We start from the raw sequence: 16,136 nt of genomic DNA on the forward strand, positions 1-16,136 counted from the left end.
CAATCTCTCTGGTCACTCGATCTCAGACCCAAAGGTCGCAATATTAAATCAAAAAGACTTCGAAAACAGACTCCAACGAGAGACTGCTGAATTGGAATTAATTTGCAAACTGGATACAATTAACTTAGGCTTGAATAGAGACTGGGACTGGATGGGTCATTACACAAAGTAAAACTATTTCCCCATGTTTATCCCCCCTCCCCCGCTTCTCGGATGTTCCTGTTAACTGCTGGAAATGGCCCACCTTGATTATCACTACAAAAGGTTTTCTCTCCCCCCAACCCCCCGCTCTCCTGCTGGTAATAGCTCATCTTAAGTGATCACTCTCCTTACAGTGTGTATGAGAACACCCATTTTTTCATGTTCTGTGTGTATATAAATCTCCTCACTGTATTTTCCACTGAATGCATCCGACGAAGTGAGCTGTAGCTCACGAAAGCTTATGCTCAAATAAATTAGTTAGTCTCTAAGGTGCCACTAGTACTCCTTTTCTTTTTGCGAATACAGACTAACACGGCTGCTACTCTAAAACCTGTAATGATCCAGCCACTCCCAGTCTCTATTCAAACCCAAGTTAATGGTATCTAGTTTGCCTGTTAATTCAAGCTCAGCAGTTTCTCACTGGAGTCTGTTTTTGCAGCTTTTCTCTTGCAAAATTGCCACCCTTAAATCTTTTACTGAGTGGCCAGAGAGGCTGAAGTGTTCTCCTACCAGTTTTTGAATGTTATCATTCCTGATGTCAGATTTGTGTCCATTTATTCTTTTGCGTAGAGACTGTCCAGTCTCCAGCGAGAAACTGCTGAGCTTGAATTAATATGCAAACTAGATACTATTAACTTGGGTTTGAATAGAGACTGGGAGTGGCTGGGTCATTACACATATTGAATCCATTTCCCCATGTTAAGTATCCTCACACCTTCCTGTCAACTGTCTAAATGGGCCATCTTGATTATCACTACAAAAGTTTTTTCTTCTCCTGCTGATAATAGCTCATCTTAATTCATTAGCCTCTTACAGTTTGTATGGCAACTTCCACATTCTCTGTATGTATGTGTGTATATGTATATCATATATATATCTTCTTACTATATGTTCCATTCTGTGCATCCGATGAAGTGGGCTGTAGCCCACAAAAGCTTATGCTCTAATAAATTTGTTAGTCTCTGAGGTGCCACAAGTACTCCTGTTCTTTTTATAAGTACGTAGATATTTGACTACTCTACTCAACTGTGAGGGGGAAAATACATTGAAGCTAAGCATTCAGATGCTTCAAAAAAAGAGGAAGAGAGATTTGATCCACCTGCAAATAGCAAGAGCAATGCAGCACAAAGGCAGCCATTACAGATGGATCATTTGGAAATAAGGGATATCTATATTGCTCTACAGAAAGTCTTGTGAAGGATTTGGGCTACAGCAGTGCTAAGTGCTCTAGGTCAAAACAGGTCATAGACCCAGAAAATAAATATTTCTGAGAAGTGAGCTGGGTTGCTAGGGAAGGGCCGCACATTTTTAGCACTGCCTGGGGGAAACACCCCTCCGATTGGTTGCTTTCCCCACTTGCTTGGGTACTCTTCCCCAGGAAGCAATCAGGGCTTATGCAGGAAGAGCTCACCCCTCTCCCCAGTAACATGACACCAGTCTCACAGGAAGGGATTGGGAGGACGAAGAGCTGAGCCATGCTGAGCGGGTCTGCTCTTTCCTTCCACATCCCCCTCCTGTGAGAAACAGACCATTCCTTTGCTCCTTCCCCCTTCCCACTCTGCAACACCCAAGGACAGGGGAAGGGACCCCTTTGAAGCACACACATACGCACGCCTGGGAGAGGGCTGAAGAACCTCAGGAGCTGCAAATGCAAGGCTGGCCAGGGCAGAACTGATGTGGGGTTTGGAACGCACAATTAATTGCTGGGCAGGGGGATGGGCAGATGTAAGGGTGATGAGACACCCCCACATATACTTTTTTCAAATCGTTCTGAACACTGGTCACATCTTTGGTACTAGCTCTCCTCTCACTAACTCCCAGTACCATTTTACCCAATGGAGTGACTTCACCTGCAAGTGATGATAAATGCTGAAAGCAGGAAACAGTTATTGATCCACAGCAACCAGATGAGGACAACATTACCACCTCATCCTCCACTAAATGAAGTCACAGAACCCCCTTTACCCAGTTTATTAAAAGAAAAAAAACTCACTTATTTCATTATCTGGATTTAAAATATATTTAAATTAAACTGAAACATAGCTTTACTCTCAGTGTTTCTTGGATATTTTCCTCCCAATTATTTTTTTACTTTGTAAATTCAGCTCGTGTGAGAGTTAGAAAACTATGATAAATGGACATGACACCCCACAAGAACCAAAACAGAGAAATTGAGCTGAGACAGGACTTTAGTCAAACTGTTTAAACTCTTGCGCACCGGGGCAACCATGGGAAGGAGTTTTTATTAACCCCTATTTAAGTTCAGTAACCAAATAGCATTTTGGATAAGGAAAATCTTTAAGATTTGATGCCCTCATCCCCATTCCCCTTTATTTATAGATTTTGCGTTAAACGTCTTTGAGGCCTTCCAGAGGTCTCCCACAAAACCAGAAAAGACTGAATTTATCATTCATGATCTTTCAAAATGTGAAAATCACAAGTTAAATCTCTCATACCTTCTTTATACTATTATATAAAAGAGCAAAAAGGATGTAGGACAATTTTTTTAAAACTTGCTTGCAGGTGATTTTTAAGAAATAGTAAACAAGGTTTTCATTAACTGCTGTTCCAAGTCAGTAATTGGCTGGCCCAGGAGTAGACATTAGGACCCACATTAAATAATGTCCACTTCCTCCTCTAAATAATTAATTCAAGACAATAAAGTTTTCATGTTAAAACTAAACTAGTTAGTTGAAACAACAAGTATAAAAGATTGTCATATTCAAGATGTATTTCAAGGCATTGGCAGCACAATGACAAATTAAATTAATTTCAGATACATACAGAATAATACAAATATGGACGGCTTGAAAAAAATACCACCACCCTGCAGGTAAAGTTGTGCACAGGAGGACTTTATGGCTGCTGAAGATCAGAAGATGGCCAGTCAATTAACTTATGAAGGTGTTTATATGACCCTTATCGTAGTATTTCAGTGCTAATTTGAAATTTTGTAGTTCTCAATCCCTGAAGTTCAGTGCTTCCTCTCCTTCAAGCTCAAGTTTTAAGGAGTTAAGAGTCTTGTTTTTCCCTTGTATATTTTTCAACTCAAAGCAATTCTTGTTTGCGACAACTGCTGGATTTCAATACAGCCTATTTTGTTCACTCATATATTTGAGAACAGATCCAAGAGGAAATGTCAGGGTATCAGGAGTAGTAATGAACTCCTTTGTAGTTCCTGACCTGCACAGGCAGAATTTTTTCCTCAGACTTAGCACCGCAACACCTGAAGAAACAGTTTAGAATTTGGCTCTCAAGGACCCAATGATAGCAATATTCAAAGACAGACTGGGTTTTAATATGGATAACAAGACTATCCAGAGTTCTAATAATTCATACAAAGTATTTGCTGGGATGAAGACAAATCCTAAATGATTGGGACCATCATGGGGGGGGTGGGGGGTGGGACGGGACAGATTATCCTATATCTGCTTACCACAGGGGTTTTTGCACCTTCCTCTGAAGCATCTACTGCTGGCCACTGTCGGAGACTGAATGTTGGACTAGATGAACTATGTTCCTAGCCCCTATGGAAATGTTATAGAGGAACAGTGCCCCTCTACTGTCTATGTGGAGCACAAGGTCCCCTTAAGCAGAATCAGATGATTAAACAAAGGTTCCACTATTCCTGCAGGAGAGCAATAGTGGTAGAGCAGTGGGGAACAGGATGTTTTGGCTAGAGAAGAGCCATGCAGACAGACCATAGGGTGAGGGGCCCCCAGAGCCCTCCCCACCCTCACATGTAAGGTAGGGGGGTTTCCACCAAGGAAGCAGTCTATAAGTACCCCCCAATTCTCCTTGTGAAGCACCAGCAGCAGCGCAGCAGAGGTGGGGTGACCACCTCTCTGTTTTAAGCATCTGCCCCGAGCTCACAGCCAGGTTAGCAAAACCTAGAGGTTTTCTTGGCTTTTACTCAGCCTGTAACAGGAAGTATGGTCACCTGTGTGTTCCCATTTTATCTTCTTAGTCTCCAACTGCAACAACCTCTCAGGTCACACTGAATTCACCTTCTGACACCTACATCCAAGAAGTGCCCCTCTGTTCCAAACTCCTCTAACTCCTTCTTACCCCCAATTCTTTCCTCCTGCAGAATTCCCCAAACCACTCCTGGATGTCCCAGACTTCTTGCTGCTATCTTGCGTCCCTGTAGCCAGTCTACCTCCAACGTTCCCCATTCCCAGCTACCCTTCACTATATTCTTCCTTAACTCCGCTTTTCATGACTCCTCCCTCAGCGTCAACCCACAGATTCCGGCTGTGTCCAATCTCCCCAACACACACATTTCTAGGCCCTGTGCCTGCTTCCTCCAAGCTTCCTCTATCCTCAGTAGCCAGGTTTTCCCTGGTGCCCCTGCTCCACACAACTCAACTGGCTCTCAGCCAACCCTTTGTTGAACTGCATCCCAAATTTTCGTTCTGAAGGAAAGAAAGTGCTGGGAAGGATAAGGGAAGACCAACTCTTTTTTCTTTCCCTACCTTCCAGTCTGTCAGCTTCCAAACTCCCTCCGTGTCACTCCCCTGACTTGCACCCAAACCCTCCCTGCTGCCACACAACAGCATGCCAGATTTCCATCCTGCCATCCTCCTCACCATGGCAGGTGGTCTGGCTTTTAGTTCTGAAAAATCTGGTGTCCCCTCACCCCCCAAGTCAGGATCAGAATGAGTGCTGCTGTAAGGAGTATTACACGGCTACTTCAATGGTTATTCAGCAATCTTGCTGCAGATGTTTCTAATACCATGATAGTTAGTTCCACATTCAAACTTCTCAGCCAAAGAATACATATATTTTGCTCTCTATATATTTTTGTGGTTTGCATAATTTTCTAAATATACTATGTAAATGTTATACTGAATCACGGACAGTGAATTAAAAGCAGCTAGGAGCAAATCACTTGCTTTACAAAGCATTCATGCTTTTAAATGCTCTTCATTATTATGGGAGATTAAAATACACCCTCTAGTGGTACACCATACAACTGCATAAATTTCAAAAAAATTGCACACATTTAGGTACTATTTTAAACAGTATCAAATGCATATTTTTAGGGTGGATTACAAGAAATCATTTAGGGCAAAATTTGAGCCAGACATTTCACAGAATGTATATTATACTATAGTTTAGTTCTTTTCACCAAGCTTAACAACTTGAAATCTAACTTGTGACAGAGCATTCTTAATACAGCCTATTTCTCAATTCCTTTTAAAATGTTTTAACAGGAATTTCTGCTCCAGTTGGGTACTCATTCTTTGGGCTGGCCTGAGGGCAACCACCAAATATGTTCAGATCCTCCCTTCCACTACAGCCCGCCACCTTGCAATTCCAGTCTACTTTCAGTTTCATATTTGCAATAGATTAACACTCCCCTGCAGAGAGCATGCAGAATCAAGGTCACTGAAATGGACTATCCACAAAATATGCTGAATGCATAGTGTAAGTGAACAGGCGACAGGGGGAAATAAACTTGCTTTTTAACCTCTAAAAGATTGGTGGTAATTGCAACAATAGTAAGGACAAAATTTGCAGGTTGATTGTGTGTAAGCTATTTGAGGATATTAAAGGAATTTTAAAAAACCCTGCAAATATCAACCAGTTTCCCCAACCCAGTAGCCTGTTACTTATCTACAAAGAGCTTATCAGAAAGCAAGAGAGCGAGCGCTTGACCTGCGCAGGAAGCTTGTACGGTAATATTCTCCAGTCAATTTAAATAAAATCATTTGGCATGGAGTGTGCACGCAAGCAGGGCCTTTTTTTGTTGTGTTTTGTTCTTAACTAGCTTTTCACTAATAAAGTTCTGATTCTGCAGTTATTTTCTTGAACTGTTAATTTCTAAGTCTTCCTAAATGGGCAACACGGATCATGATAAAATGTATAACACTCATTTTCAGAGTAAAATTACAGGAATTAAGTTTATTTAGCCTAGCAAGATGCTCAACCAAGATGATCACATAAAATGATTAGCATAGTAATTAGTCTTCACTCTGTCTACACTGAAATAAAAAGTTAAAGGATAATAATTTTATATGGCTTATTAGGACAAAACCTGAAGTAAAACTATGCATCCAGTCCGGTCACAAACAAAAGCAAATGCCGAGAATAAAGCTTAAAACTAGAGACAACATTATCCTTCATAATCCTTCAATTCCCGTAATCTTGCATGTTACTTAATAAATAGCAAGTAGTTTTCAGATAGAAGCATGATTCTTAAACTGACATCCTTTTAAATGCTGCTTTCAGGAAGACTTACTCCTTTGGACCAATAATTCTGCAATGTATTCTAAACTTTTATGAAGAAGTCTTTAAAGTAATACTGCATTAAACTATTAAATGTTTAATAACCCTTATGAAGAATCAGATTAATCAAATATATAATAAAATCATCATTAAAAGGTCCAGCAGTCCAAGGGCCCAGTCCTGATCCCACTGACATCAGAAAGAAGTTTCCTAGAATTTAATCCTGTATTAATTAAAAATAATCAAAACAGGACTGGACCCCAAAACTTCAAGATATTTAGGCTTCTAGACCTAAGTTTGTTTTTTTTTTAATCAATGGAAAATCATAAACGTGATTCTAAAGGTCATGGAATTCTTACCTCATGTGTAGAATAAATAAAAAATATATACATCTACATCAGAGAAAACAGGAAGCAGATGTGTTGTGACATGGAGCATGATAATAGGACCATTCTGTTAGCAGATGAAATTGACAAAGCAGACAGTAAAATGTACATTTCAATTGAAATTGAGCAGTGCCACAGCAAAGCAAAGGTGAGATTTCCTCAAGTCATCTGACATGAGTAAACCAGAGAGGTTTACTAAAAAATAATGTATGCTGTGTAATGAGATTACTGCATTTCAGCAATGGATAACTTAATACTTATAAGAATATAAGAACATAAGAACGGCCATGCTGGATCAGACCAAAGGGCCATCTAGCCCAATATTCTGTCTTCCAACAGTGGCCAATGCCAGGTGCCCCAGAGGGAATCAACAGAACAGGTAATCAAGTGATCCATTCCCTGTTACTCATTCCCAGCTTCTGGCAAACAGAGGCTAGGGACAGCATCATTATATATAAATTGATTTTTAAAAACTACAGTAGTGTATACAAAGTACTTTGGATTAAAGGGGCTTACTTAGGAGTTGATATTTCACAGATTGTAGTCAACTAATAAACATGTCCCACAATGCAGTTGGAATCTGGGACATGAGAGTTTGCAGGATTCTGAAATGTCTATAAAAATTAAAGACGCTTTGTGCTATTATGTACAGATTTTTGAGGGGTTGCATAGAAATTCTAAACATAAATCATTATAAGTCTGCAGGGTTCCTTGAGCATACCTTTGAAAAATCCAACCCAGACTTTCCATAATATAAAAAAGGTATTCAACAACTTGAGGACAGATGGCAAACAGGGAAGTCTCTCACACAAACTGAATTAATCATAGATGAATGGAGGTGATCTAACTCTGCCCGTTATTAAACTTTATATTATCTCACCCCATGTGAGACATTGTAATACAGTTTCCAAATGCTCAGTACAATTACTATCAGCTGGTTATTAACTGTATGAATCCACTGCTCCATGCTACAACTTCTCTATTATCCTTTTAATCTGTTTAAAAATATATATATAAAAATTTTAGCTCCTCATAGGCCACCCTCAAAAGGGTACATTCAGAATCAAAATCCTCCCTCTGCTAATCACTTAACAGCCCATTTGGGAACAGCAGTCTTCTAAATCTAACCAACCAACCCATGATATCCATAGCTTAATACATTTTTTTTTGTTCTACAAATAAAAGCACAACACTCATATTTTAATATCAGTAGTCTGACCTTTCTAATGCGATGGATGTGCCCTTTCTCCCCCGCTGCGGTAGCCCCTGAGCTGGGGCTGGGAAGAAGGGCAGTCTCTCCCTCTCTCCCCCACTGCACCAGCTGGGGCTGCGAAGGAGGAACATCTGTCCCTGGCAGCTGTAGCCCTGGACCTGGGGAAAGCCACCTCTTTCTCTGGCCGCCACAGCTCTGCACGTCCCAAATTTCCTCCACCCCCTCTTCTCACCCCACTGCCCCTTCCCACCTACCTCCTATTCCCCCCTACAAGGCCACCATCTCACCTTACATGTGCATCTTCTCCAGGGTTCGGGCACCTAATTGGCGGAGCCACGCCTGCACGGCTCCACTAATTAGATGATTGACCCTTCATTCTCTCATGTACGGCCTGCCCAGGCACGCACCTTAGAGGAACTATCCATGGAAGTGGTCCGCAGACCACAGCTTGAGAACCTGTCATAGCCAATATACATCAGTATAAATACCACCTCTCCGTTTCTACTTATCCACTTGCCCCTTTTCATAGACTCATATAAAAGCAGAGCTGAAAGAAACCTCAAAGTCATCCAGCCCATGCACTGAGGTAAACCTACAGGTAAACCTACACCATCCCTGACAGCTGTTTCTCCAACCTGTTCTTTAAAAACCTCCAATGATGGGGAATCCACAATTTCCCTTGGATTTCCCTTCCAGAGTTTAACTACCCTTATAATTAAAATATTTCTTAACATCTAACCTTAAAATTTCCCTTGCTGCATTGCTTCTTATTCTACCTTCGGTGAACATGGAGAACAATTGAGCAAAGTCCTCTTTCTAACAACCGTTAACATATCTGACGACTGTAAACAGGTCCTCCCTCAGTCTTCTTTTCTCAAGACTAAACATGCCCAATTTTTTAACCTTTCCTCATAGGTCAGGTTTTCTAAACCTATCATCATTTTTGTTGCCCTCCTCTAGACTCTCTCCAATTTGTCCACAATTTTCCTAAAGTGTGGTGCCCAGAAAGGTCTTACCAGCGCTGAGTATGTTGATTGAGCAATTCTCAAATTTATCAAGATCATTTTGAATTCTAATCCTGTCCACCGAAATGCTTGCAACCCCTCCCAGCTTGGTGTCATCTGCAAATTTTATAAGCACTTTCCACTCAAGGTCATTAATAAGAACATTGACTAGGACCAGGTCCAGGACTGACCCCTGGAGGACCCACTAGATATACCATCCCAGTTTGACAGTGAACCATTGATAACTCATCTTTGAGTACAGTCTTTCTACCATTTGTGCACTCATAGTAATTTCATCTACACCACATTTGCTTAATAGAATCTCATGTGTGACTGTCAAAATCACTACTAAAAACCAGGATATATCACATCTACTGCTTCCCCACTTCATTAGACCAGTAATCCTATAAAAGAAGGAAATCAGGTTGGTTTGGCATGATTTGTTCTTAATACATCCATGTTGGCTATTTCTTATAGCCCTATTATCCTCTAGGTCAGAGGTGGGCAAACTATGGCCCGCGGGACCCTCCTGCCCAGTCCCTGAGCTCCTGGCCCAGGAGGCTAGTTCTCAGCCCCTCCGATGCTGTTCCCCCTCCCCCGCAGCCTCCCCATGCCACGCTACCGGCGCAATGCTCTGGGCGGCCGGGCACCGCAGTTGCAGAGCCGCGGCCTGACCCGGTGCTCTGGGCAGCGCAGCTGTAGCGTCGCCAGCCACCAGTGCTCCAGGCAGCGTGGCAAGGGGGCAAGGGGAGTTGGATAGAGGACAGAGGAGTTTGGGGGCTGGGGTCAGGGCGGTCAGAGGGCGGGGAACAGGGCAGGGGTCCCGGGGGGGCTGTCAGGGGGTGAGAAGTGGAGGGAGTCAGATAGGAGGCAGGGGCCGGGCCACACCTGGCTGTTGGGGAGACACAGCCTCCCCTAACCGGCCCTCCATACAATTTTGGAAACCCTTTTTGGCCTGAGGGTCACATTGTTTGCCCGCCCCTGCTCTAGGTGCTTACAAATTGTTTAATAATTTGTTCCATATATGTTCCAGTGCTATATTTGCCCTTCTCCAGTCCTCTGGAACCCCACCCTTTCTCCTAGAGTTCTCAAAAATAATCACTAATGATTATGAGATAGCTTCCGCTAATTCCTTTAGTATCCAAGGATGAATTTCCACAGGTACTGCCAACTTGAATACATCTATTTCTTCTAAATGTTCTTTCCCTATTCTGGGTTGTATTCTGTCCCTCTTGCTGTTAATATTAATCATGTTATGCATCTGGTCACAATTAACCTTTTGAGCTAAGACTGAAGCAAAATAGGCATTAAACTCCTCTAAATATTCTTTAACCTGTTCTCTCCTCTACCCCTGCCTCCACTCCTCCTCTTTTTTCCCCTCTAGTATTTTATAGGGTTTTTTTGGGTTCCCACCAAACAGGAGTAAAAAACAGCCACTGTAGTACATAACTACCTTGTATACTACGTTAGTCTCAGTTTCCTTTTGCTTATGTACATAAGATATTTACCTTTGAGTAATTTGTAAGTAGATTGGTAAAAAGCTGCTTTGTAAAGGTTGAAATTTCCCATGAAAATTGGTCATGCTTTTAAACCTTTCAAGTCCTGATTTTCTGTTCAACTTTCATCCTTGTTTAAAAGGCTTTGGATTTTAATATACGTTCATATTTCACTATGTAAAAAAAGCAACTACAGATCATCAAAACAAAACAATATGCTGGGTACATATTTTCTCTAAAAGTTGTTTTCAAAAGCTTTCAAAAGTTTTCAAAATGTTGTTTTAAGAATCTATTTAGAAACTCACAAGGGAGACACTAGCATGAACAAAAGCATGAGGGGCCACTACTAGTCTAAGGAAGCCTCCATTTCCCTTCTTCCTTCCTCCCACCCATTGCCTTTCCCTCACTCCATTTCTCCTCCCCAGTTCAGCACAAGGCCAATAGACCAGACAATTGAAGTTTTATATGTTGTCTTAATTTAAATCATCCTCCTGCAGCTGCAGGATTTCATCAGGCATTTTGATTGGCCAGGTTGCCATGGGCTTCTATGTATACCATGTCATGTTCTGACTATTAATGAATGCTGAGGGACCACAAAGCCTCATTTCAGAGTGCCAGGACACTGATCAAACTCCCTTGTACTCAGGATATGCTGAAAAATCCAGCCCCTAAAATAGGCCCACTTCAAGTCCAGTATTCTGGCTACTCTAAACAGGAAAGATTAGGATTTTCCATGCTACTTCCTGTATGTTTTTGTTCCCTTTTCTCCCCAGTAGCAGCTTTAATGTGATGCTTTAAAACTAGCCTAGAGAACAGATATGTGGCTCAAACTGCTATGGCACAAGTCACCTAACACGTGGTGCTGCAAAGTGCCAAGGTTTGCACACAGACTCTGATCATTATTGTTAAGCTCTTAAAGGCCTGGGTAGAGAAAGAGAACACTGGATGCCCGAGCTCTGCTATATGCTATGCTCTCACCATGCTACGTCTCAGCCAATTTAATTACATACAGAACACCTCAATTCCCTAACTTTCTTAGCTGAATATTTTATAGAATGTAATATGCTGGCTTGTGCCAGCTGACCTAGAATATATCAAATGTTTACTCAGGTTTGCAGTTAATGAAGAGGGAATTTCACGACAAAATCTAGGGGAGGCGAAGGGCCTAAACCACCAATTTCCAAAGAATAAGCTTTTGTTGGCTGTAAATGATTGCTAGATTGGAGTGCCTATAAGATCCCATAGCTGGTGTTAGGTGAGGGTTGCTGCTAATTGGTGATGCTGACTTGGCAGGTTGTGGGTTGCCTGTGACAGGTGGGAGTGTGTGCCTCTCCCCTCACAAAACATACAAAACTAATCTCCAAGGGAATAAAGTGGTGGAGCAGCCACCCAAACAGAAAAGCATAGCGCACAGTGAGGTAGATGGAAGGGAAAAGAGCAGCAGTTTTGCCAACTCTCAATTTTATTGCAAGTCTCACAATAGTTAGTGTTTTTCTTAAAGCCCCAGATCCTGGAGTCATGTGATCACCTGAGACTCTCAGCTTACATTTATTTTAAATGAAGTTTCTAGCCTTCGTAGTTGCAAAGAAAGGCCTGAAAATACTCCAGGTTTTTTGGGATTTGACAATACTGGAGTTGTGAGATGGGCAGAGGTAACAGAGTGAAGATGAAACTAGCAGCAGCAGGCAGGAAACAAGGTTGTCTCCGCAGTCGCCAGTATTGTACTGATGGGTGTTTATTTCTCCATTAGTGGGAGCAAGCCAGTGTGTACTCTCACCCAGTCCCCCTACTGGCCCCATCCCTCCAACTGAGAAACACTGAGCTAACAGACCAGCTGCATGCTAACTTATCTGCTAGACAGAACTCAAAAACACAAGTAGACCTGAAATTCTAACAGTACTAAGACTGATGCTAGGTTTTTTCAATGATTTTGCTTAGGATGCTCATTCTGTCTTTAATCATCCATCTAAAATAGTTTTTCCAGATGTCTTAAGTAAAGCAATTCCTCCGACTAATTAATGATCAATAGTAAAATCTGAATACCTGCTTTATCAATCACATTTAAGCAAGATCAATAATACTAGAAAAAATCCAGCCCAGACTTGTCAGCCATCAAAAAAAGTCTAACTTGATAACTTCCTCATTTACAAAGTTCCAGTAGTACCAGAAATGAGTAGAGCAGCCTCAGACACAAATCAGTCTTAGTCTGTTGTATATTTTTAGACTAATGGGTACACAATTCACCACGCTGTTTATATACAATATTACACACACAAAACTGATGTGAAAACACATTAAGGTTGAAAAATCAAACACTCCAAAGTTGGGAAATGCCAGAATGAAGGTTGATGCATGTGCACATGCATTAGGACAGTTGCTAAGTTATATCCTCACTCATCAGATACTATTATGACTATGGGTCATTACAAAACCTAAACTTAATTTCCCCGATACGGTCACTCACACCTTCTTGTCAACCGTCTGTAATGGGACACTCTCTTACCACTTCAAAAGTTATTTTTCCTCCCGTGGTTAATTGATTTCTCATTAGACTGACCTCACACTTGGTAAAGCAACCCCCATCCTTTCATGTATTTATACCTGCTCCTGTATTTTCACTCCATGCATCTGATGAAGTGGGTTCTAACACGAAAGCTTATGCCCAAATAAATTTGTTGGTCTCTAAGGTGCCACAAGGACTTCTCGTTATTTTTGCTATTATTTCCTCAGGACCCCTGCCTTAGTCAGTGCACAGGATGGATGGTGCTCACTTAAAATAAAATACTGAATAGCTGCTTACTATCTTCACTGTTCAATATGCAGCCCCAGGCCTTATTTACTGCACACTATTCAAACCCTGCTCTGAAGATAGAAAAATTAGTTTCCTCAAGGGGTTTTCTATGACACAAAGTACCTCAGTGCTTACAAACATTAAATTTGTTTTCACAATACTCCAATGAGATACGGGGGTATTATCCTCATTTGACAGATAGGAAACTAAGGCACAGGGCCACAGTCCTCTGATTTCTCATCCCAATCCCATTCATGTCCCCCTCTAATCAGTCCCAAATTTTGCAGTCTCTCTTCATATGGAAATCTTTCCATGCATCTAAAAATTCTGCCACCCTTCTCTATACCTCTTCTACTATATTATATATATTTTGGCATGCAGTGACAAGTACACAGTGTACCATTCTTTTACATAACAGCATGATATTTTACATCATTTTTTACACGTACAAGCCTTTTGGTTTTTGTTGCATGTTAAGAAGCGTTTTAGTGAATTTTTCCACAGTGACAACCAGATCCTTCTCCTGAGCCGTTATAGTTGCTTAGACCCCAACAATGTGTCTAGGAAGTTTGGTATTATTCCTTCCAAATGCATTAGCTTAAATTTTTCAATTTATTTCATTTTATGAAACTGAAGAATTCAGGCCTATATTTATACTCACCCTATTCCACATGCATTAATGCCGTCAACAAGTACACAGATCATGGAGCTATGATTTCTGTGCAAGATTCAGATTTCTACTTTAGTACCCACTGAATCTGCAGTTCTCTCAACTCCTACCCAACCAATTTCAGGCTTCCTTTAATTTTCTAAATTCAATTGGTATTAGACAATCTTTTAGAAGGCAGTTATGCTCAACTAATTTGATTACCCATACCCAGTGCAAATCAGACTGTTTTTATAAGACTGAGGCCATCCGTGAATGCCTAACCATTTTACTGAACTGGATTATAGTTTAAAAATATTTTATCAATAGCATATTTTAAAAAAAAAAAAAAAAAAAAAAGACATGGCTGAAGTTCTAAAATGACTCCATCTTTTGTAGGCTCTGGCTAGCAGATGTTAGATTAATAAGCTCCTGAGCCATGGAGAAACAGCTTTCTTCCCCCACAACAGCTTCCTTGCTAGAGAGGGGTGGTTCTCCTGGGTGGGAGGAGGCACCATATTGCTACATCTTGTGTTCCCCCAGTCTTTTTTTTTTTTTTTTTTTTTTTTTTTTGGGGGGGGGGGGGGGGGCCAGGGGAGAAGCAGTATTCCTTCAATCGCAGTGAATAGCTTTAGTTCCAGTTTCTACTACAATTCATGGCTTTAGCAAAACAGCAACACCATTGGAGCCCCCTGTTTGAAGGGTGAGAAAAACAGCTCTGTATTATTGGTTCACATTTCGAAAGTTCTCTTCACATCTGTAAGGGCTAAAAATATCTTCCCTCCCCTCCCCGCAAATGAAGGATTAAATTCCTCAGAAATCAATGGCTTGGACTCCACCAGGAAAAAAAGAGTTGCTATGAGAGGATCGGCATGGAATGGCTCTCCTGATTGAAAAGGCCTAGGAGAAGGAAGCCTGAAGAGATGGGAGAGGACAGACCCTTGGCAGAAGGTTAAGTTGTTCACTGAGTAAGAGACAGCTTGTGGGACCTGCACTGATGGAACAAACATTGAGATGTGCAGTGAAAGTAGGGGAAGGAAACTGCCTGAGACAAGAGAAGCAGTGTAGGTGTAAGACCTGATGTGTGAACCCGCTCCTTTTAAGGATCCAAGGACAGAGCTTTCAGAGAGGATTGAAGGAAACTCCCTTCATTTCCCTGTCTCAGGGGACAGGGGAAATAGCAGGATGAACCATGGGTAAAATACTGTTTAACCTGGGGAGAGGACTATTTTCTTTCCATTTGGACATTTTTGTCACCTCAGAAGCGGAGAACTTTATGGTTTGGCTGAAGGACGCAACCAAATTAAATCACTCAGTCAGCCAGGAAACTGGCCATACTTAAAAAGGGTCAGAGAATCAATTCCATTACATTCACTTACAAAAAAAAGTTGATTTTCAAGATGAAAAAGAACAGTGAGGGAGAAGGGCCAGCCTGAATTCTCAAGAAGGAGTTCCATCCCTCACATTATCATCACCTAGTCCTGACTAGATGCAGAATTTACTTCTGCTGAGGCAGCATGGTACAGGGAAAAGGGAGAAAAATATTCAGAGAAACCAGGATTAGCTATCAGGAAGAAAGAACAAACAGAAATCTACTGTACAGAAACACCATTTTGGGGTGGTGGGTGAGAAAAGAAGTAAAACAAAACCTTTTGAAGAGAAGAATGATCTTAAAGGAGAATAAACTTGAAAATCAAAGACGCATGTCGGGAGGGGGAAGGGGAGAGGGAGAGCCTGATGAGATGGCCAGATATAGCTCCAAATGTTGCTCCTCTGGGAGCTTAATATGTAAAAACAAGTTCTTAAATAAAAAAAGGCAACATCAAAATATATCCAAATACACAGTAAGTTACTTATCTCAGAAGTTTGCTGCCAATGAGTGCAAATTATACCGTATTAGATATCAAGCTGATTCCTTGTTCTTCCATCTGTGTCCATCTGCTGTCTCATCTTATACTTGGACTGTAAGCTCTTTGGGGCAGGGATCATCTTTTTGTTTGCGTACAGCACCTAGCACCAACGATGTCCTGATCTATGACTAGGGCTCCTAGGTGCTATGACGATACAAATAAAGGTTCATTATGACTTCTGAAATAGAACCATCACATTTCATTATAGGGCTTCACAAAGAGACTAGCAAAGGTTTGCTGGGATTGAGTTAACTGGAG

At 41.3% G+C, this 16,136-nt stretch overlaps 1 protein-coding gene and 1 long non-coding RNA gene across 11 annotated transcripts in view; both read right to left on the reverse strand.

Moving 5' to 3' along the window:
* The window catches only part of ARL15 (ADP ribosylation factor like GTPase 15), a 334,164-nt gene that overhangs the window by 264,368 nt on the left and 53,660 nt on the right, over positions 1-16,136 (reverse strand). The window lies entirely within an intron of this gene.
* LOC119566655 lies at positions 2,910-5,638 on the reverse strand. Its single transcript, XR_005225941.1, has 2 exons — positions 4,270-5,638; positions 2,910-3,427 (listed from the first exon to the last, which is right to left on the reverse strand). It is a non-coding gene; the product is annotated as an uncharacterized LOC119566655 (long non-coding RNA).

The sequence above is a fragment of the Chelonia mydas genome, chromosome 5 (genome assembly GCF_015237465.2).
Source record: "Chelonia mydas isolate rCheMyd1 chromosome 5, rCheMyd1.pri.v2, whole genome shotgun sequence".
Classification (NCBI taxonomy): domain Eukaryota; kingdom Metazoa; phylum Chordata; order Testudines; family Cheloniidae; genus Chelonia; species Chelonia mydas.